This window comes from Triturus cristatus, chromosome 5_1 (genome assembly GCF_964204655.1).
Source record: "Triturus cristatus chromosome 5_1, aTriCri1.1, whole genome shotgun sequence".
NCBI classification, from domain to species: domain Eukaryota; kingdom Metazoa; phylum Chordata; class Amphibia; order Caudata; family Salamandridae; genus Triturus; species Triturus cristatus.
The window spans coordinates 460,131,912-460,156,628 of record NC_140587.1 but is presented as its reverse complement, the minus strand read 5'-3'; positions in this window follow the sequence as shown (position 1 = coordinate 460,156,628).

Sequence of the window (24,717 nt, the reverse complement as noted above, 5' to 3'; positions counted from 1 at the left end):
GTTTTATTCTTTCAGCTAATCGTGTGCTTGATTCTCCTCCAACCTATCGAAATGTCGGAAAGGAAAGAACAATGTGCATGGACTTCAAAGTGCTAAGGTGAAGACGTAATGTGACAAATGATGCCTGGATCCAGGCAAATCTTCATCCTGCCTAGTCTCATGGGGCGCAGCCTATCCTGGTCCACTGGACAGTACATTGATGGGGGGGGGGGGGTGTATGTCTGGAAATGGGAATTCGTCATCTCTCTCTGTCTCTCTCTCTTTCGCCCTCTTTCTCTTTAACTTCCTCTCCCCCCTCCCTCGCTCTCACCTTACAGTCGTTTCCATGCCCTTCTCAGTCGCGCTCCAACTTGAATTGTGATTTTTGCTTTGAGCAATGGAAATGAGCAGTCCTCGTTGGTTGGTGGGCCTGTTTCCCAGCATCCCTCCTGCCTCTGCCTTCAATGCCGACGCTCTAGCTGTATAGGTCCGTGGCAAAACTTCAACATGGCAACTATTTATGTCTGACATTCGTTGAACATATAATAATCTATACTTCCAGCTAAAATTTATATATTTTATACTCTAATACATAAAATAATTGCGAGTTTTTATGGTTTTCCTTATTTATTTCATCTTCATCTTCATCTTAGCACTGTTTCCTGAATTTCTGTAAATCAGTGTTTTCAATATAGTTTATGTAAAGCACTGACACCACCAAGGGTAACCTCAGAGCACTCCTAGCGATAGGGATAAGAAAGACAGCCCAGAGAAAGAAGTCAGTCAATAGATCTGTTCAGACTATTACCTTCTTTTTTGCAGCAATTCTTTATTTTATCCAAAAATGCAGAGTAAATAGAATGAACATACTCTGAGTCTCTTAGCAAGCAGCATTCCCTACAATACCGTGCTGCAGAACAAGATCTCCGGGCATCATATGTTATATGGCCATTTCCTTCCTTCCCATTACACCATCAAGATGGAGCGTCAGCTAGATCATCTATAAAACCAGGACAGAAGCGAAATGTTTCAAACTACAGCGTAATAAACTAAACTTGGGCGTAGGGACGTGGGAAGATTCAAGGATAGGGCGTGGAAAGGATAGTGGAGCGCGCCAACCATCATCATGCAAGATAAGTATATTCATAAAAAAATGAAACGCATACTCATAAACAAAATATGTGACGTATACGACACATGGAATATTGTAGGACAGCAATACAATACAGTGACACTTTGGCATATTCGTTCCCAAAGGAAAATTGAGGGATCAACCAATTCCACAAAATATATATTTGCTATAGTTTAGTCTCTATCATCTCTGGAATGCATGGCAGGTTGTAACCCACTGTCAGTGCAAAGTTGTAACGAGATCACATGTTTTTTCGCCAACAGGATCTCGAAAATCTGTGAGTCCTTCCTACAGGAGGTTAGAGATTTTTATATTTTGGAAAGTACGTTTGATGTCTCCCAGTTTGGGGCCTGTCTCCTTAGTTTTGAGGTCCCTCCCAAGGACGAGCTTGGTGGGTTATGGGGCGAAACTAAACCCGGGTCGCCACTGAATCCGACCTTGCAAAAATCCTTGCTCAGGCATGGTAAGCTTTTCTGCCTCATATGAGCAATTTACTAGTCAGGTACTTCTCATTGGGACAAGTGTCTCTAAAATGGAAGCAGGCACTTGTCTGTCTCTATTAAAAAAAAAAAATCTTAAATCCCTTACAAGTGGAAAATCCAAGACCCATCTCCTTATTCCATTTCTTTGCAAAAGTGGCATGAAAACTGTCCATTAGCCGATTGACCAACCTTATAGAGGGTCAGATTGGTGGCGCTGATCATGCTGGATCTGAGCGCCACCTTTGACACCGTGTCTCATGGCCTAATTCTTCAGCAGCTAGGTGACTGCAGGGTGGGAGGCCACGCCTGGCGATGGTTGCCATCATTTTTACAAGACCACTCCTTTCAGGTGGTCCAAAAACCATACTCCTCAGATCCAGTCTCTTTGTCCCAGGTGATGCCTCGGGGCTCTATTTTGAGCCCTACATAATTTGATATCTATATGCTCCCACCGGCTGAAATCATTGAGTGCCACAATGTGACTTTCCTGTCCTATGTGGACGACACTCAAATAATAGTCACCTTAACCCAGGAGATAGATGGAGTGGCTGTCCAATTCAAAAGGTGTTTGGTGGAGGTGGTTAATTGGATGACCAATAGCTGCTTCAGACTAAATGCTAAAAAAAATTGAGGTTCTTATTGTGGGGAAGACAGCCTACGTCTGCCTTCCCCCCTTCCGCTCTGAAGCCACCTACATCATCTGCCACGTACCCCAGGGATCATGCCTCAGCCCAACGCTGTTCAACATCTACATGGCCCCCCTCGCACACGTCGCCCACCAGCATGACCTCAACATCATCTCCTATGCCGACGACGCCCAGCTGATCAGCTCCCTCACCAAAGACCCGCACACCGCCAAAACCAACCTCCATGAGGGAATGAAAGCCGTCGCCGAATGGATGAGGAACAGCCGACTGAAGCTGAACTCGGACAAGACGGAGGTCCTCATCCTCGGAACCACCCCCTCAGCCTGGGACGACTCCTGGTGGCTGACCACGCTGGGAACAGCACCGACACCCACCGACCACGCACGCAACCTGGGATTCATCCTCGATTCCTCCCTCTCCATGTCGAAGCAGGTCAACACTGTCTCCTCCTCCTGCTACAACACCCCTGCATGCTTCGCAGGATCTACAAGTGGATCCCCAATGAAACAAGAAGAACGGTGACCCAGGCCCTCATCAGCAGCAGACTGGACTATGGCAACACACTCTACGCAGGCATCCCGGCCAAGCACCTACGACTGCAACGCATTCAAAACACCTCTGCCCTACAAATCCTCAACGTCCCTCGCCTCAGCCACATCACCCCTCTCCTGAGAGACCTACACTGGCTCCCCGTCGAAAAGAGGATCACCTTCAAGCTACTCACCCACGCACACAAAGCCCTCCATAACACCAGACCAGCCTACCTCAACGGCCGACTCAGCCTCTACACCCCCACCCGCCAGCTCCACTCCGCCAGCCTCGCCCTTGCCGCGGTCCCCCGCATCCAACGAACTACCTCCGGCGGCAGATCCTTCTCCTTCCTCGCGGCCAAGACCCGGAACACCCTCCCTACCCACATACGGCAGACCCAAGACCTACTCACCTTCAGAAGACTCCTCAAGACCTGGCTCTTCAACCAGAAGCGGCACACCTTTCCCCACAGCGCCTTGAGACCCTCACGGGTAGGTAATGCTCTTTATAAGTACATAGATTTATTGACATTTGGACATTAGGTTGGTGGCCCAATGTAATGAGTTCTACCCTCATTCCTAGATTCGAATTCTGTCCCCGCCTCACCGCTCTCTGTCAACACCAGCCACTACTGTACTTGCATAAAAAGAAGGGCAAGAAAAAATTATGAGAATCAACCCCATTCACCCATAGCATTAGGGACAAGGTACATATTAAGTGAGAAGTGTGCATCTCAGTTTTGCTCTGCAAGAAATTGGATTATTATTTGGGATGGGCGACTGCCCACCTCAGGGACTTATCACAACTGTTATCAGGGTGAACTCTTAAAATCACTAAATTAACTGAAGCTGAATGCCCTGGTAGCAATGGCACAGAGCAGACAGGCTTAACTCAGGGCAATGTGTACAGTATTTAGTCAGTACAAGACTGTAATAAAGTCAACACAACAACAATAGAAATACCAACCCAATTAGAAAAATAGAGTGAAATTTAATAAACAAAAAGACTCTAAAATGGTAAAAATTCAATGGGGCAAACCAGAGACATGAACTTTAAAAGATCTAGAAAGAAATAGCACCAATGCGCAGTAAGTGCCAATAATAATCTACGGTCCTGGTAGACTGGGACCAAGGCGCGATTTCAGGCGGTCCGGAGTCAAGCATCGGTTGGACACACCAACAAAGTAAGTCTCAGCCAGAGATTTCACACATTGACGTAGAGCCAGGTTTACTAACTGATGTTACTGGAGGAAGGAGCAGAGCTAGACTGTGTGTTTACTTGTCCACTTCCTCTGGCTAGCGGGGTTGTGTATATCATTTTAAACATGTCTTTGTTTTCTCTGTAATACATCACAGTATTATTCATTAGTACAAGAGTAAACTTCATTGTCTATGTGATGTGTTTGTATTTACTGTTCTATATTGTTTTGTAATTTTTGTTTCACAGCATGTCGATAGCGTGATTCCTCTATTTGAAATATTATATTAAGTGCTGCTTTTGGGATGTTTGCCAAAAGATTTTACCCTCTAGGTAAAATAGCAGTCGACACATTGTTCTGTAGTTTGATGCAATATTCAGAGACTCTTGTTTGTACCTCTTTCTAATGCGGTGCTTTGCCTTGTGCTGGAACAAATTCAGTTCTGGCTATTTATTTACAATAGAGACTGTGCTTTGCTAATTCCCATTATTTTGCATTTTGTGAATGATTTGACATTTTTTATTTGTACTAACTAAATAACTGCTTTTGCCTTCTGTAACAATTTTGAAATTAAATGAACCTTCTTTGTTTTGACTTTGAACCTTGTCTGGCGTAAGTTTCCTTTGACTTGGTGTATCTCTATACTTTGATCATCGTCCTTTGGGACTCACAAGAACTCCGAAACCGAAAATGAGGGTTTGAGTATAATAATTTATTGTCAAGAGGATTGATGCAAACAATTGCACAAATAATATTAGCATTTGTTTAACCAAGACATCCTTGTGTGGTGGCCCATCTTTGTTCAGAAGTGAAACAGCCTTTATACCTCGGCTCAAACCACTCTATGCCTTTACAACGCGGTCCGAACCACAAACGCGTCTTTACAATGCGTTGCTTTACCCCGCAAGTCATTGCAATGACGCCTTAAGGGAAGCGTTGGTGGATTGATGCTGGGCTTCAAGTCTGACACTTTCTCCATTGTTGTACAGACTGAAGTTGGAATAGTAAATTATACTATTCCAACTCCAATGCTTTCCCTAAAGCAAGTCCTTGTAATAACTGGATGGTAAAGGAACGTGTTGTAAAGACACGTTCTTGGTTTGGACCATGTTGTAAAGGCATGCAGAAAAAAAGCCTGCATGGTTCCAACATAAATCCTTTCAGAAAGCCTTGTTCAGTCTTACCCCCTTGACCCTTTTTCTATTACAGGAATTTGTGATTAGCCGAAGTCACCTAGGTTCATTGTACAGTGATCCTGTGAAGCCACTGCCTCCACGTGGTGCTACCGGACCAAAACTACTACCTGTGCCCTGCATGCCAAGCTTCGTGGCAGATGGCATCCTGCAGCCAAAACTAGATGGCACTCCTGGGCGTAGAGCCACTGGTCCTATGTACTAACTAATGAATAACTACAATGCCAAGGAGAAGCGAAGAAGTAGAGAAGTGGGTTCATGGTATGTTCGTTGTCAGCACTGTAACAAAAGGTGTGTGTTTCATGGAAGCCAGCAAACAGGTACCAGTTACAGCATTAGGACATTTTTGTGGATGATTGCCTTCAGTGCCTTTGACTGTGTCAACAGCTATGAATATTCTGCCAGTCACTGCTACTGCTTATGTGTTGTTTCATTTATGTGAGTGTTAATGTCTCTATGAATATGTTGCTCTAAGGATAAAAAGTAAATGAGCTGTTTGTACATTTACAAAATAACTATCTCATAAATATAATTAGTTCTTGGAAGGGTGATAACAAAGGTTGGGGTATGTTGTGTGCAGTTGTTCAGTGTTTGTGAGAGTGGTGGATAAAGTCTAGGCCCAAGGGGTGGGTTGTCTCCTTCTCTGATTATACAGCACTGGACCTAATTTGTGTTGAGGATCTGATTGTGGGAGCAGGTGGGTTGGTGGGGTTGCAGGTGGGATGTTGCAATGGTCTGTGGGTGTGGTAGGTTTTATAAGTTGCTGCTAATCCTCATTTGCCTGAGGCACCTGGATAGCCCTCCAACTTCAGAAAGACCTCTGTGTGTGATGGCCTCTATAAGCTACCCTGTCAAGGCCTGACGAGATATAGCCTTGTCTCTTAACAGCCAAACAAATTCCTGGTGCAACTTCACTTTGTTTTGGAGACATTTCTTTATGTTTTCCAACACACAGGCCTATCTCTCTATGAACCTTGGGAGTTCTTTGTGTCGTGTAGTCACTCTGTACAGGGCGGTACACATTTCGTAAATATATATTTCCTGAAAAATTATTTTTGTTGAAAACAATTGATCATCCCAGAAGAGAGGATTTCCTTATGCCGATTCCCAAGCCTGCATGTGTAGTCATCTGACAAAAAGCAGCTAGTTTTGCATCATGTTGGGGTGAAATCTGTGGTACTGTGGCCATTCTCAAGCAAACCTTCCTGTCCATGAGAAGACTTGAGAGTAGAAAGAAATTACACCTTGGTCGGGGGCTGATCAGAAGAGTCAAATGAGGTACTTGTAACCTGAAGGTTAATTAGATGGTAGTCCTGCATATTCAAGATGAGCATTTTTTGCATTTTTAGCTTTTGGATTGGGGCTTACAATTCATATCTTTATAGATCAGAGCACTGGCCAACCATGAGGTGTTCTTGGAGGTGTAAACCTGCGTAGGGCTACAATTCTTCTCCTCCTCATTCTCCTCAATGACCAAGGCTGCACAAATGGCAGCTTGTAAAAAGACTAGGTTTTCTCCTGGGATTGCATGCCATTCTCTGCTTAAGGATGGTATGGCATCAAGGTCTAGCTGTTTGTCCCCAGATGCTGTAAGTGTAGGGTAAGAGAAGTTGCAACTTTGGGTGTGATTTAGAGACTGATGGAAAAGCTGCTATGTCACAAATGGAATGGATAGCCCATCCGCCTTATTGCAAGTGCATTATATCTTAAGCCCCTTATAATATGAAGGATAGGACATCTGTCTTGTTTGTAATGGAGTACCTGCTCACTAAACTTGAAATCAGGCCCTTAAACATTAACTACGCGTTATAGGCAAAATGTTGACATGATTGACATTAGCTATAAGGCATAGTTGTCAATTCATCAAAGAATCTTAAATATTACATCAGTATATAATGTTATTTGTTGCTCGACATGTGCCCCGGCCTCGGATGCTTTCTTTTTGGATGGACCTCTGTATGTCAGGTGCAACAACTGTTTTCGAATACGGCATTCAGCATGTGTCTCTTGATTTAGCCGCTGGATAAATAGCATTGAAACAATTCAGAATTTTGACAATGTTAATGAGGAAAACTGTAATAGGTGACACAGATGTAGTTAATCCAGATAAACATAAAAGGGAGATGTGAGACATTACTTTCATGTGGAGAAATGGCTCAATGGACAGACTTTGAGGTAATTCAGTTTCCGATCTCGTTCGTATTTAGCCACCATTTTGTGTCTTTCTGCCATTTTGTGTTGCCCTCACTCAGGCGGCACGGTGAACGAAGAGTTGTTTTTCCTCATCCTACTGCAACGTGTCAAATAAACTCCTGCCTCTGTTTATAGCTGGTGTCAGGGTCCCGCCGACTCCACTAATCCTCGTCTGGTCTGACTGATCCCTGTTTCAACTATCTGTTGGTTCGCACCATACTTTCCTGACTTTATCTTATCCTCTGGCCTTCGCTATTCTTTACTCGTATTCTCTCCTTTCACAACTGTCCTCTAGGCCATACAAATGTGTCCTGCCACCTGCAAATCGACTTATAAACACTAGCACTGATTAACTTGTGGGGACGGGTGACAAACATAGTTGGGAGAGGGGCTTATTTCAGTTACTTAATATCTTGTTTTCACATTCTTCTCATTGGTTGACCCTGTATGCATTGGGAGTGTTCTTTGTGAATCTGTATGTTATAAAAGATCGTGCGCCACGAAGTAAAGTGGCAGTCTCCTGAGAACATACCGAGTGTACTTCTGGGACAACTGTACTTAGCTGCAGCTAATAAACCTTATCTTCTACGCCTAACGGAGTGTCCCGTGTCTCTGTTTGACAAAGCAGGTGAACTCAGGAGATTAAGGCGTACCCTGCGCCGCCAGGCCCCTAAGGCCTTGGTTCTTCAATTGGCGCCCGAACGTGCGCCGGCTTCAGAGGTAGCAGTTCTTGCCCGAGGATCGTGAGGAGCCCCGCAGGAAAATTCTGGAGAAATCGCGAACCACGTCAAGCGACCCCTGTATGTCGAAGTGGTCCGAAGGTCTTTTGCAGCGCTGTTTCTCCTTTCTGACGGCTGCTGATGACTGCTGCCCTGACTGCCGCCCTGCTTTGGTCCCTTTGATGATGTTTGGTATCGCGAGACATTAGACGGTCCTCTGTTGTCGTAAGAAGACACTTAGTTAAGTATTGGTGGGTAGCTCCCACTATTTTTGTTTTGATTTGGGTCTTTGATTCGGCTATTGCAAAAGCCGAAGCCGAGGGGTGAGTACGTTTGTGCTATAGTATTTGATTTAACCCCTTGATGTTTGTGAACAGTCCAGTGAAATAACGATGCCTGGTCTGAATAAGTTTAGGAAGTTCTGTTGCTTTGGTTGTAATAGGGATTCCCGGCTGGAGGACTCTTGTCCGATTCCTCCGGTTGGAACTCCCACCTATGAGCTTTATTCAAAACATGGTGTCGACCCCATCGCCTTTAATAAGGCATGGATCCGATACACGAAGAACGATGGTGTTCTACAGTGGCCACAAAATGGTAGTTTTGAGCCTGACATATTAGACAATTTGGAAGCGATATTGTTCAAAAGACAAGCCCGGCCGGCAATGTTTGACTCTTTCCGCCTCTGGCGTAAGGAAGCCAAACAGAAATAAATTAAGCAGGCAAAATGAGATAAGAAAGCACAAAATATGACGATCATACAGGCTGCCCAGCAGTTTAAAGATAATGAGATTGATAATGCAACGGAAATCTCAGAGAGACAGCATCGTATGGCAATAGATAGATGCTATCCTGTGTTGCCTAGTTCCCCTTCTGATAAAAGTAAGGATTTGGAGGAAGACCCTTTGATGTCTCACCTATTGAGATTGCCTCCACCCTATGTACAAGGTGCTAATGCACCCCCGTTGTTACAACCTGTTCAGCTACCTGTTGTCCCCCCACCTGTTCCGGTTCTTCCACAATTGCCTCTTCCGGTATTGCCACCCCTACCTCTTGTGCAGCCGATTCCTTTGTCCCCATCTCCTGAACCTCAATCTTCTTTGCCTTCGGCTCCCCTTAGAACTGCCAGTTCCTCTCCTGTATCGCCTAATACCTTGTCCCCTGTCCTTATGTCTAATTCTCCTACTGTGCGCAAACGAATATCTGGTTTCTTGTCCCCTTTCTTTGAGACTCTGAACATGTCTCCGGCTTTCTCTCGAAGACAGTCTCGTAGTCACATTCCAGGTTCCGACGAACGGGTGGTATTGGACTCTCTCGCTCGCAAATGGATCGAGAAGGGTCCCCAGTATAGTGTGAAAGATATCATGATCACCTTTCATCAGTGGGAGGCGCCTACGCAGAGATATGTATTTAATGTTATGTGTGACACTCTCGCTAAAGAATGGGAGGATATGGATTTGGATTTACTTCCCCAGGGTTTGTTGGATGTTCAGGCTCATTTCGATAAAGGACTCATTGTGGGTTCTAAGGTTGAGGACGCCGTAAGGACACTTGTTACTTTTAGGTCGTTATTTTATTCACAAACTTTTCTTGATTCTGACCCTGCTGTACGGCAGACATTGAAACATTACCCAATGAGAGAGGTTCCTCCGATATGGAGGGAAGAGGTTGCGCAAGCAGGTAATAATCCAGCTATTCCCGCTCACTTCCAGCGTATATGGGTACATGTGCCCTGGAAGAGATCTGATGTGTTGGCCCTCAAACAATCTCTACCGGATCCCTGTAAAAACCCTGCTGGGTACTATAAAGAATTGTCTCAAACTGTTGATGCCTGTATTATGAACTTAGCGGATATTGACATGCTGATGGGAAATGTAGTCCCACAAGCATTATGGGCTCGGATTCGTAGAGAGGATCACGCTCAAGAATTGGGTGGTACATGGAATGCTATAACTGCCTCAGACAGAGCACAAGTGGGTGGTGCTAAGCCTAATGTTTTGATCACAGAACTCCCTGGTAGGATTATTGCTTTAATGAAAACAATGATGCCCGCCTTACGAGTTAATTGGGATAAATTAGCCGCGTGCAAACAGAAGAAAGATGAGAGTGTCTTCGATTTCTTCACTCGTTTTGAGGAGACGTTTATTGATCACAGTGGTCAGGATATGACTACGGAGGGTGGACAGCGATTATTTGTAGATAAATTCGTATTCAATTTGCTCCCCGAGTTGTCACATAAGTTAAAAGACTCTGAAAGTTCATGGGCTGTTTCTTCTTCGGCTCAGATATTGGCTACTGCTCAATATTACAAAAACAGGGACAAAGAGGAAAAAGACAAGCAAGAGAAAAAGACTAAAGAATTAAAAACAAAGGTTCTTCTCCAACAAGCTTATCCTCCTCGCCCTGCTCCGCGCCAGTTCCAACAGCCTCCCCAGTTTCAGAGGATGTTTCAAAAGCCTGAACCCTATATTCCTCGACCTTTGTTAAGTCCTAACCAATGCGCCTATTGTAGGGAGGAAGATCATTTTAAGAATAGCTGCCCGGTTTTATTACAGCGTAATGGAGGACTATCTACTCAATGAGGTCGTGGTGGTTCCCAGTTAGCGCCCAGGGGTAGAGGTCGAGGTATGTCGCCCCAGACACAGCGTTCCCCTCCACCTCCACATTCTATGAACTACTTTGATCAACAAAATACTCAGTCTAAACAGTATTACAATTATGATTACTATGTTGAAGGTGAGAATGACGGTCTTCATGCTAACTAGGACAGCCATAGACAAAGTGAGGGAGTTGTATCGATTCCAGTAGATCAGAATGGGCCTTATGTTAATGTCACTACAATGAGTGTTTCAGAGCCATTTCTTTTAGATACTGGTGCGATGAGAAGTTCTATTATTCACTCTAAACTCCCTGGGGCACCTTTGTCTGGCTTAACAAACGTATCCGTAGGATTTTCTGGCACCCCAGTTCATAGCCCGGTCTCTTGTCCTCTGCCTATTTCAATTGGTTCTTATGATTTGGAAGCTCCGCTTCTTTTAACGACTGGTTGCGGCGAAAATCTGATGGGTTTGGATTTATTGAAAAGACTGCATGCAACGATATATTGTTCTCCTTCTGGTGTACATCTCGTTTTGGGGCAGAAACTGACTTCCCCAATGGATTTGTCTAAAGATCAATTTCCACCTGAATTGCTCTCTCTCCCTGCAACACTTTCGGCTACGGGTCCAAATGATGTTGGTTGTCTTGAGATCCCACCCTATGTTGTTACCCTCAAGCCCAATGCTAAATTGCCACGCATCCCTCAATACAAAATTCCCAATGATGGTGAAAGAGCACTTTTTGCTATTATTTATGATTTGGTTCAGAAGGGTGTGGTCGAGGAGACAAGGGGAAATGTATGCAATAGTCCTGTTCTTCCGGTTCTTAAACGCACTGATCCTTCTCAGCCTCCTGTTTATCGCTTTCTTATTGATCTCCGGGAGGTTAATAAAATTGTTGTACCACAGTTTCCTGTTGTTCCGGATATCACTGCCCTGTTAACTATGATACCTGCCTAGGCAGCTTGGTTTTCTGTTATCGATCTGAAAAATGCTTTCTTCAGCATCCCCATTGCTGAAGAGAGTGGGGATATTCTTGGCTTCTCTTTAGGAGGCCGAAGTTTCCGGTTCAAGCGCGCACCACAAGGCTATTGTGAGAGTCCCTCCATCTATAGCCAAGCTCTGAAATGCCAGCTTGATGCTTTTCCTTTGCCGCCAGGTGCTACCCTTATTCAGTATGTGGATGATTTATTGATTGCTGCTGATTCAGAGGATATTTGCAAAAACTTGACTATTGCACTATTGCGTCACTTGTCTGACCTTCACCATAAGGTTTCACCTTCTAAATTACAATATGCCCGCCAAGAGGTTACCTATCTAGGTCATCTCTGACTGACCCCAGAACGTATTCAAGCAATTGCACAAATGTCTGTGCCATCCACACAAAGAGAAGTGCGTGTCTTTCTGGGCATTACCTCTTATTGTAGACAATGGATTCCAAATTTTTCTTTGTTGGCTAAACCTTTGTTGGCACTCACTTTGAAAGACACACCCCAACCCCTGCCTTGGACTGATGAATGTCAGAAGAGTTTTTCTGATTTACGTGCTGCCCTGTGCTCTGCTCCTGTGTTGGGTACTCCGGATTACAGTAAGCCCTTCCCGCTCTATGTCCATGAAAGAGAGGGTTGTGCGTTGCCAGTCTTAACACAGCGATTTGGAGACAAGCAGCGGCCATGTGCCTACTTTTCGGCTACATTAGATCCAGTAGCCAAGGCATTGCCTAGTTGTCTTAAACCTACAGCAGCAGCAGCAATTTCTATTCGTCAATCTGCTGAAGTGGTGCTTGATAACACTCTTATTGTCATGGTACCACATGCAGTGGATACCTTGCTAAATAGGACAAAAACGCAGCATCTTACAAGCGCTCGCTTGTCTGGGTATGAACTGACGCTCTTGGCTAGTCACATGCACATCAAATGATGTAACACTTTAAATCCAGCCACATTGTTACCTCTTCCACAAGAGAAAGGTATTCAGGAACAACATGATTGTTTTCTCCGTACTGAGGAGGAGAAAAAAGGTAGGATTGATTTGAAAGATACACCACTAATGGACCAGGATGGGATCCTATGGGTGGATGGCTCTTGTTTTAAACTCCCTAATGGTGAAACAACTTCAGCTTACGCTGTTACCACCTTGCATACAATCGTGGAGACCCAGGTCCTTCTATCCAACCGGGAGACTGGGTCTGTGTGAACATTTTTCAAAGGACAAGGAATTTGGAGCCTCGTTGGAGGGCGCCTCGACAGGTTCTTTTGGTCACGCGTACAGCAGTGAAGGTTGAAGGGAAAAAGAACTGGATCCATGGCGTGCACTGCAAAAAGGTGCCCTTGCCCTTGCCTTTTGACCAATGGGTCCGTAAGGGTGTAGGTGATTATGAAGGCGAAAGGGTCCCTCGGTTTGTACCTTTCAGTAGTGCACACCTAGATGGAGCTCGGTCTGAAAAAGAAGATGACGACGTTTTACAAGAAGCAGTACCGCCACATCTTCGATTGAACACTACAGATCCACAGACACTATTTCAGGACCAAACTGTGCTGAACGGAACTCGATATAATTTAAGGCCTAAACTGGTCAAGGACACCTGAAATTTTCATCTCTTTCGTGACATGTATCATCTGTCCAGGTTGCAGGGTCACGGTAGGAGTCTTGGTTCGTGACCTGTATAGTGGCTAGGCCCCCAGGACTTGCAGTGTCATAGGACGGCTAATAATCACAGCCAAGTGAGTAAGGAAGATTGCCGTGAGCAACAATTTTAGAGGATGGATGTCAAATTGCAGAAGAATAACAAGAAGGAAGAGATGAAAAAGAAATATTGTAAATTAGTGTACAGTCAATGTGGCATAACATTGTGTGTTCTTATGTTTTCTAGTATCTTATTGGCTTGTATAGGTTGGATTGTTCATGTTATGCAGCACAAATATGTTCCTACTTCTATCTCTTTGCCTTTTCACTCTACTATCTCCCCACACCAATTATATACGCTTCCCCAGCATGAACTAATCAGGAGAACAGAATATTTTAACAATTCATTTGTCCAGTTATTGCACCAACACCAATTGGTAGTCAACACAACCGACTGTTGGGTGTGTGGACTTATGCCTCATACCACAGACAAAGGGATGCCATATTTAGCCCTTCCATTTTCCTATGAAGGTTCCGCTTGGGCCTATTTTGTAATGTTCTCAAATGCATATCAGAACCGATTTAGACGTTTCATATGGTAATGGACAAGATTTTAGTCATAGTTCTCTGATAAAAGGAATAGTGGCTATGGCTAGAATTGTGGAGAATAGTAAGATTCCTGTTGATGAGAAACGGGCATACGACGCTTGGAACGTGACTCGTTACGCCACTAGCCTTACAGATAGGGTTAAACAGGGAAAATCTCCACCAATTTGGACTGTGCCTCATCAAGGTAACTTTTGTTTACAAATAAATGGCCAGACTACTGACACTGGACAAGGAAAGAGTGTTTGTTCCCATACATACATTCACACTTCTCAGAATTCACCACCGTTAGTGCCATCCCAGGGCACGTATTTTGTCTGCCACGATAGAGCCTATACGTGGCTACCGACGGATTTTTCAGGAACATGCTATATAGCCTTTCTTCTCCCCCCTACATACACTGCTCCTTCGGGACATCACAGAAACAGATATGGCAGAGGGATTATTGATTCTAAAGACACGGCAGGACAAGAGGGAGGTGATTTCCTTAAGGGATTTCTTCCTTTTTGGGGCCCAATGGCCAACAGTAGAAACATGAGACAATTGGTTTGTGTTGTTGAGACTACCATAGATGTCACTGTGGGAGCCTTGAGCAATCTCACAGCTGAACTTCAGGCGGACCGTCTCATGACATTGCAGAACCGGATTGCATTGGATGTTATTCTTGCAGATTGTGGTGGAGTTTGTAAATTGATCGGATCTAGCTGTTGCATTTATATACCTGACGAAGCCCCTACGGTATACCAAGCCATCTCCAAATTACATGTGATCTCCGAGTCGATTCATCAGGACGAAGGAGATTGGTCTTTATTGGAATGGTTTTGGGGATTACTGTCCAAATGGGGATGGAAGGTATTAACATTCATTGGAGTGATTTTGGCCATCATTTTCTCCTGTTCTTTATGCCACTATGTGTGTCCCAAGGCCTGTGCCACGGAAGACGGAGAGCATTAAAATAATGTTGCAGCAACAGCTTGATGACCTCATGGCCATTGATGTCGACTCAGATTAAAATGAGTCTGTGTCTTGCCTGAGTAATGGCAAAAGGAGGGTCTGAGGTAATTCAGTTTCCGATCTCGTTCATATTTAGCCACCATTTTGTGTCTTTCTGCCATTTTGTGTTGCCCTCACTCAGGCGGCACGGTGAGCGAAGAGTTGTTTTTCCTCATCCTACTGCACCGTGTCAAATAACCTCCTGCCTCTGTTTATAGCTGGTGTCAGGGTCCGGCCGACTCCACTAATCCTCGTCTGGTCTGACTGATCCCTGTTTCAACTATCTGTTGGTTCGCACCATTCTTTCCTGACTTTATCTTATCCTCTGGCCTTCCCTATTCTTTACTCGTATTCTCTCATTTCACAACTGTCCTCTAGGCCATACAAATGTGTCCTGCCACCTGCAAGTCGACTTATAAACACTAGCACTGATTAACTTGTGGGGAAGGGTGACAAACATAGTTGGGAGAGGGGCTTATTTGAGTTACTTAATATCTTGTTTTCACATTCTTCTCATTGGTTGACCCTGTGCGCATTGGGATTGTTCTTTGTGAATCTGTATATTATAAAAGATTGTGCGCCACGAAGTAAAGTGGCAGTCTCCTGAGAACATACCAAGTGTACTTCTGGGACAACTGTACTTAGCTGCAGCTAATAAACCTTATCTTCTACGCCTAACGGAGTGTCCCTTGTCTCTGTTTGACAAAGCAGGTGAACTCAGGAGATTAAGGTGTACCCTGCGCCGACAGCCACCTAAGGCCTTGGTTCTTCAACTTCCCTATGTAAAAGAACCCCACTATCTTTAGTACTCCATTGTCCAACATTGTGAGATAAGGTGTATGTTAGTACATCAGTATGAAAAATACACAGTATTTGCATTTTGTTAGTCTGTGAGTTAGTCTTGTACAGGAAGAGAGAAAGAAGACACGTTACCCTATGCCAAAACGTAGGCGTATCACACAAATGTCAGCTTGTATGGTGAGGTATCTCATGTGTTTAAATGTGTTTAGTTGTATACTTCAGTGACTAAATCCCAGTAAGTTCATTTTGAACAAAATGATCAATCCAAGGGTGTCTCTTCATGTTTGCTCCACAGTAATTTAAATGGCACAAAACAGATAAGATCTACAATTTTGTCCATCATGTCAATAAAATGTAGTATCAAACTGCAAATGTTGCCTGATATAATATACTACTCAGTGTCCTTACCTCTCTGAGTTTTAGGTCCCTCTCTTGTGAATTGGATTTGTAAATGCCTTGTCAAAGATAACGGATGAGATGAGTGCCAAACAAATTTCACTTACTGATTAGACTCAACATGACTGAAACTGGTCTTGCGTTGTTTGTTTATACATTCAGAGGTGACCTATCTGGCATGGACGCCATTTAGGGGTCACCATGAGTCACAACTGCAACCTCTGGTTTTGCCCTTGTGATCCCTGGCACTGCTTGTGTGTCCCCTGGCCTCAGATGTGGCAAAATCAGTGCCAGGGACACAGGGGCAGCTTGTCTTGGTGGGACTTCACTATCTTTGCATTATGAAATGTTTTTATTACAGTAATAGTGAATAAGACTATATTATTTTCTATTACTGTAATAAGAAGAGAGCACAGTTATCTGGAATGGGACCTTCCCTGACAGTTGATGTAAGTAAAAAATGTGTTTAAAAATATGTTTGTCTGCATACAAGCAAGTAAGAGTGTGTTTATTTGAGAGAAAGCATGTGTGTGTGTGTGTGAATGTGGTTGTAAGTGAAAGTGAGTGAGAGTTATTGACAGGTACAAAGTAATAATGTGTGAGATTGAGTGTCGGTAAGTGAGTATCAGTGAGTCAGAGTGACTTTAAGTGAGTGATACTTATTAGATGTGAAAGAATGTTGGAAATTGTAAGAATCAATATGAGTGAAAAAGTATGATTGAGTCAGAGTAAGAGTAACTTTGAGTGAGTTTGAAAGAGTGTGGATGGGTGAGTCAAGAGTGAGTGATAATAAGTGATAGTGAGTGAGAATTAGGGAGTGAAATTAGGAGAGCGAATGACAATGAATGAATGATTGCAATTTAGTGAAAATTAAAAGGAGTGTAAGTTAGCATGAGGGAGAATGTGGTATCATACTTGTGTATCTGCTGTTTGTTTTATCACAGTGAATGTAATGCTTGTCTTATGGAATCACTCAAGGCAAAATATTGCAATCCTTAGCATGATAGGCACCTGTGACAAAATACTGGAAGACTGGAGGTAATTCTTGGCATAATGGTAAAATATTGGCACTGGCATCCTGGAGGTAATTAGTAGTGGAGGTAATTCTTGACATAATGGTATAATACTGGAACTTGCATACTAGAGGTAATTTTGGGCGAATAGGACACCTGTTGCAAAATGCTGGAGGTGACATCCTGGAGGAAATTCTTTGCATAGTTGCACCCATAGCAAAATGCTGGCACTAACACATTGTTGGTCATTATTGTCATGAGGGAGGGCAACTATGGCATATGAGAGGAGGCAACCATGACAAAATGCTGGTCTTGACATATTGAGGTCGTTTTTGACATAAGGGTCACCCATGATATATGGATGGCATTATTGGCAAAATTCTACTTCCGGTCTATTGCATGTACTTTTTGGCCTACAAGGGCATCCATGACAAAATGCTGGCCCTGGATCAATGGAGGTCATTTGTGACATACAGAGGCACATTTTGAAAAAATGGGACAAACTCATGGGGAGTGTCAAGTTTCTTTGGCTTGGCACACCATGAAACAAATTACTTGAATATTTAAGGAATGTCACTTCAGAGCCTATGGCTTTATAACAATTGTTTTGAAAGTTGTCCTTCAAAATTAAATATACATAGCCCCATTTGAAAAAAAAAAAGAAATTTCTCTGGGGCAGGAGTCCGAACCCTGTTAAAAGATGTGTGACTGACTTGCTACAATTTAGGGCGAGTATTACACCTCAGTTTTTTCAAAGATCATGTGAGGAACCTAATATAAATGGTATCTAAAATAGATATGTGTACATGTTGTGTTGGTTTATAATTCATGCATTTATTATGGATCTTTAGCAATGTCACCTTTTGTGATGTGATCAAGGTTAAGGTCATGTGACATAACCTCCTGGTAAAACTGAGGGTTAAAGGTCATATGTTGTCACTCTTTGTGATGTTACTATGTTCAAAGGGTGTTTGATGTCACTTCAACTATCCCTAGCATTTTAGTGAATCAGCATCCTTGCTATCAGGATTGTTCCTATTGAAGCAGGGAAAAGATCGATACACAGATGATTGGTTCCTGTTTGTAGTGGCACTGTGACCAAAAAACTATGGAATGAAAGGCAGCCTAGAGTAATTACAAGTGGTTAAGGTTAATTCAGTCAATGCAACTATCACTGCTTCCTTTTCTTAAAAGGAAACATTGAATTTTCAGTTATGGGCATTGCAGTGCCCATTGCCTGTTCAAATGGTCAGAGGGCATTAATAAGCATGAGCAAGACTGATGGGGTAGTCATTTGGGGTGTGGAGAAGAGGTGGTTATATAGAGGAGGATTTAAAGGAGCTGTCTGCTGGTAGCAGGCTTTTTTATGTATGCATGCCTGCTTGCTTATGTGTGCTTGAAATTTGGTAGGAGGGTAAGGGTTAAGGGACTCAGAGGTGAGGCGAATTTCTCTTTACTTGGACTGAACCAGTGTAGTGGTTCTGTTTTTGGCCTTCTCCAGACACTGGGAGGAGCCAAACAAGGGGTGATACAGGTTGCTGTGTTCTATTTTGTTCGGGCCAAGGATAAATGGCTGGAGCCCACAGAAATCTGAAGGACAGATGAGTGAGGGAGATGCACGTTACCTTTGTTATGAATCCCAGCTAAGTAGATAAAGTCATTTGGTCAAAGGTGTGATTCATGGACTTAGAATTAAGTTCTTCTGGAGGCTGCTAAAGTAAATTATAGCTCTTTGGGTGTAATTCACTGCTGGGGCTTATTTTTAAGTTCTTGTGCAGGCTGCGAACATTTTTGGTTCATCCTTCAGTGATGTGCTGGGAGAGCTATCAGATGATTTCCTGTCAGAGAGTCAATCAAGAATTTCCCAGATACTTCACAGGAGCAGAATGAAGCCTTTTCCCAATGCCTCCCTGAGATCCTCTCCACACCTTCTATGATAATTAAGGAAGGGGTGAAAGAATTTCCGGGTGGAAAGGGGATGGGGACAGAGAAGAGGCCGCCTCGTCTTTCTCAGGTGTCTTCCTGTTCTTCTGCTACTTCTAATAATTCTTGAATTCAGAATGTATGTGTACACTATAAAACAAATTAACACATTACTTCGCCTATTAATCTCTAAACATTACTAACACTCTGTATATTTTCCAGTCTTTATCTTTGACATACCCTGTTAATATCTGGCAATTGCCCCTCTTCTTTCTAGCAATATCTTGAAGATTGTGTGAGTCCTATTGTAGCATCTTTGTAGCGATTTAGAGAAAACCTTTAACACTAGGATAACGCTTCCTTTTAGAACATATTATGAGTAGACTTCTACCTTTTAAATTATGAGACTGCTAGAACATATCATAAACCGTAATTTAATAATTAATTTCTTTTTTCCTTCTCTGGGTACTTGCGTGACCAAACTAGAATACTTCTGGAATAATGTGTTGAGTATGATGCTTTTGTTAGGCTTCTCTTCAGGTATAATTTTCATTAATTAATCTCTTCTTTCTTCTCTTTTCTCCTTGCAGGTTTCTCAGGACTCAGGATACTCTCCTGACATGCAGCGGAACCTCTAATACTTCCGACGGTGTTGAAAACGTAAACAGCTATCCCTAAACTACTTCAGGTATGCATGAGCGGAAACATGCAGCTACTCTCCTGACTGACTTCGGTGAAGTGCGCATTTAGGAGGGTGCGCTTGAGCCAAACGCTAATCCTCAGCCTCGCGCTCACAGCCAAAAGACTGGAGCGCTAACTCCTGAATGGCAACAGCTGCCATCTTGGAATTCCACAAACCCACCAACGCGGTCCAAGACAAGTTTCTCCCACTACTTCGGTCACAATGAGAGACAGGGGACTCCCTCTTCAGTTTACTTGACACTGCTCCCACCACTTGGCCAATATTTCTCGATCCTTTGCCCTGATTCCTGGCAATTCCCAGTTCATCTGAACTCTTTAATCAATCTCAGCCAAGTGCCTGCTTGAGTATGGCAACTATAGTCAAATAAAGGGAATGTGCATTGTATGGTTACAGGGAACATAACTGTGAATTAGCAATATCTGATCTGTGGACCTCCCAAATAGGTTCTGATATTGAGGTTCTAAACATTTGCTTAAAAACAATTAAGCAAAAAGTGTTAAGGTGAGGATAGAACTGTAGAAAGTTGTCTATCCACTCTTCCAATTATGCATTCATTTTGATATTAATGACTTCAATAACAGTTGGCTGATGCATCTTTTGTATTGGGCTTAATGTGAGTTGTTTCTTTCCTACTATTCAAATATTTGTTTTCCATTTCTTTGTTAATTATATGTTTGGTTGTCAATTCTGAAGGGGAATATGGTAGGAGGTATCATAATGACTTCTGCATCTCGAAGTAGGACTAGGACCACCAGCTCAATGACTGATGCACAGCCTAAAATGTAAGTTTACATGACTGCATGCAAAGAATGATAAGGACATAAGGACCTTGTGACATAGATTTTTCTTAGGACCACAGTCAGATTATTCCTCCTTTTTTTTCTTTAGCTGTAGCTGCACCTTCAGGGCAGCACTTGCCGGCAATGCACAATTAAGATTCCAGGCACCATTTTCTGTCCCGAAGACCAGATAGAAAGCAAGGGAAGGAAAAAGGCATATTAGGAAAGGACAGCACAGTGAGTAGGAAAATAGACATTTTAAGGCATGGGCAAAATGAGTTATAGCCCAAGGCACCCATCTTCCAAGGAGACCCCTGGTAAATGGTCAAAAGTCCTGCCATAATAATGTTGTGCATGATAAAATATGATTGTATTTTAAGTTGACAGCTGGCCATTCTTAACAGAAACTTACTGTGCATTCTTGGCCTAACGAATCTTAACAATCACACTCCCATGTGGCTGGTGGCAATTAAATTGTCATGTCCCTCTCTGTATTTCTCCTCGTCTCTTCAATTTCACCTCTTTTCTTACCTTTGCCTCATTGCCTCGTCACTCTACAGGTCTACTTCTGTCTTTCTCTCCCCTTACCTATCTCTAACGCAGTGGAAGCTCTCCTGTATGGGCTCCATAGCTACACACTCCTTTTTTTCTGGCCAGTTTTTACTATATCAAGAGTGAATAATAATCTAGTATTCATTTTTTGTATAGTATCAAAATTATTTACCTACTTTGGTTCCAGTAACTGCCTGAGGCAGGAACTGACACTGCCTGATGGCTTATGCAAGAGATTGTCCAGGGTTGAAGAAATCCTAGCCCTGCCCTTGGGGACCTGGTATGCCTCTGTGCCTCACCCATCTATGATATGCCAAAGTGTGACTGCTAAAAGTAGGCAAGGGTGTTGCAGGCTTAAGCCCTGCCATGCCCGGGGCTACACTCAATAAGCCTGTCACCCAACCCTTTCCCATCTCATCACGGAGTTAGAATTCATGGGGTGAAAGAGCAGATACCTGCAGCTTGGTACCTGCAACTTTTCATTTTTATGCCACTGCTGAAAGCAGAAATGAGCTGTGTGGCTGCCCTAAGAGTAAATGGAACAGCCTGAGTCCACACAGGCCCTCTGCAGGAAGAAAGGGAAGTAAACAAAGCTTTAAAATGTTGTGTGTGTATGGGTGTGAGTGTGTGCATGTGAGCAAGGTGTGTTTTGTGTGAGCATGCGTGTGTGTGTGAAAGTGAGAGAGTCAGTCAATTAATAATTCAGAATGAGTGAGAATCAGTGATAGGAAGAGAAAGAACAGGTGAGAATAAATGAGATTGAGTGAGGGAGGGAGAATGACAGTGAGTGTAACTGAGTGTTACTGTGTGTGAGAGTGAGTCAAAGTCTGAATGAGTCTGAGGGAGTCTAGGAATGAATGAGACGTAGAAAGAAAATCAGTGAAACTGAGTCAAAGTGTAACTTAGAACCATGGCAGGGTTACACCCTCGCGCATATCCAAGATCCTGTCAATTGTATGATTCTAAATTAGAGAAGTGCTCTAGGGAAACATCAAGAGGGACAGCCACCTATGCCCCAATATTCCTCAGTCACACAGGTGATAGGAGGAAGACACTGAAAACCAAATAGACGTTCCCGAGCAAGAACAAGGCAGTTAAGCCAGTAAGCAATAATTCTCAATGAGAGTGACAAGAATATTTCAAAGTCCAGTGAATCAAAAAAGGTTTCTTCTTTATTTCCCTTAGTCTTCTTTGTTCGCATTAACAGCACCAAGATAAGAACAGTAGCCAACACGTGTTTCGTCTCGGGTAGGTTGCCCGGCGACTTCCTCAGGGCTACAACAATAACAATAGAGATAATTCTGTTCAGAATCTTAGCCATTTCTGGTTACATTTCTTCACAAAATTCAATTATAAATAGAAATAGACCATAAGTATGGTGTAATTCAGATAGAAAGAATAAAAGACCATACGTTAAGAAAAGCCAAAAGATATCCACCCAGTGAAAAAAACAGAAAATAAAGGTGCTAAGCCACACCCATAACCAAGAAAAAAACACTCACAACAGAGGATCACCTCTTAAGAGAAGGAAAACGACTCCCTACTACACCTATATTTGGTTCCCAACATGGTGAAGTTATAAAGGAGGCCCAACTATGTCTGGTGTGTCATAAAAGGTATGTAACAAAAGATATCCAGTCACATCCCAAAAAAATCTCCAAACGTTTACTCACCATAAAATTAATCACATACACAGTATTTGTTGGTTGATCCGCCACATCTATAATGTATTTTTAATGTGGGTCCATACAATTTCGATCGTCTGTGTACAAAAAATATATATCTAAAAGGGGAGAGGATACGGAAGGACATCAGCTAGTGTCCTACTCCACACTAGACAAAAATCAGTCCATAACAGAGGCCACAATATCCCTAAGTAACATTGCTTAAAAGAACGCCCTTTCTATCAAGGCATAATACCCCCTATATATGGAAAGTAACAATAAGATGGAAAACGAAGTGAAAAGGGTCAAATTGAAGCTTTTCTTACTAGACCCATACCTAATTGGGAAGATATTCTCAAAGGACATAGACCACTCTGTATATCATTTAACAGATATATTACTAATATTAAAATGTTACCTTTGAACTCTTTCTCAATCCCGATCAAAAAATCAGATGAAAGGGGTAGGTTAACGTATCTAAAAAGGAGAGACCAAACAAATAGGTCAAGCAACTGCTAAAAACACTATCAATCTATATAAAGCGAAGATTCATTGAAACGAATATATCTAAAACATGTATTCCACTGATACGAAGCGTCGACCATTAGCTCCATTGAGAATCTATATACATCATAATCCAGTGATAACAATTGATATGGAATATAATGTAGCGCGCGAGCCCAATAATTGGCTACAAACAGACCATTTACGTGAAATCTAATGTTGCGCGCCGTTGCTAGTTAAAGACTGAGCCCAGTAATTAGCTACAAACGTACACAAAATAGGCCAAAAATATATACTACCGGTTCCCACTATGTCAACACAGTACTCTAATGTACATCAGCACCAGCTAACAGATATATCTAAGTACTCACCCAAGAACCAAAAAGAAGGGGAAGGGAGAGTGCTCCGATCGCCACCAGTATTCAATATAAGTGTCAACCCGGGCGCCACCTTAGGTTCCAATTTATCCATGTGCACGCCAATCAAAACACGGACGGCTCCGTCCAATGATTAGAGGAAGGACCAGTCTTTGCAGCATCTACACTGGCCGCCATCGTAGAAGATGCAAAAGCCCCACATTAAATTGCAAAAAATATATATCGGAGCTAATGGAGAAGCTTGACAATATCGGTACTGTAAGAATTGACATATGAATTCCTTAACAAGTAACAACCAATCATGTTACTTCGTTGTTTTTATTATTAAAAACGCCTATTCTTACCAATCCATAAGGCATAGTTAAGTCATATCCTCGAGAGTGACCAGTCATAGGGCTCCGTCTAATGATTAGAGGAAGGACCAGTCTTTACAGCGTCTGCAGTGGCCACCATCTTAAGGGATGCAAAAGCCCCACATTAAGTTGCAAAAAATATATATCAGAGCTAATGGAGACGTTTAACAATATCAGTACTGTGGAAGTTGACATATTAATTCCTAAACAAGTAACCACCCATCAAGTTACTTTTTTGTTTTTTAAAAAAAGGCATATTCTTACCAATCCATAAAGCATAGTTCCGTCATATCCTCGGGAGAGACCAGTCATTGGGACATCTATACTAGTCGCCATCTTATAGGGTATAAATATCAACCTGTGTGGTTTCCTGGGTACAAATCATGGCCTAAAGAGGACTTAAATATATCGATTTCCAGATTAAACCACTATACCCCGAATCAAGGTAATCGTGTAAAATATCGCCTTTCTCAGAAACTTAAACCGCATCATATCAGCATCAATTCAGGTGAACCGTTATCAGGATCGACAGTGAAACCTGGAGCTCAAGCTATCTCCCCATTAGTAAGTACGTAGAGTAAGACTTCTCAGGAACGTGATCAGCCGATCAAGTCCCAAGTGCATGCTACTTATTACCATATAATAACAAAGGGTGGGCATTATCTCTAATGTAATCAATAGGTAGGAGTCATATTTCCCACAGTCAAGATGTGCCAAGAAATCCGGGAAAAAGGAGAATAAAAATAGAGATAAAAGTAAA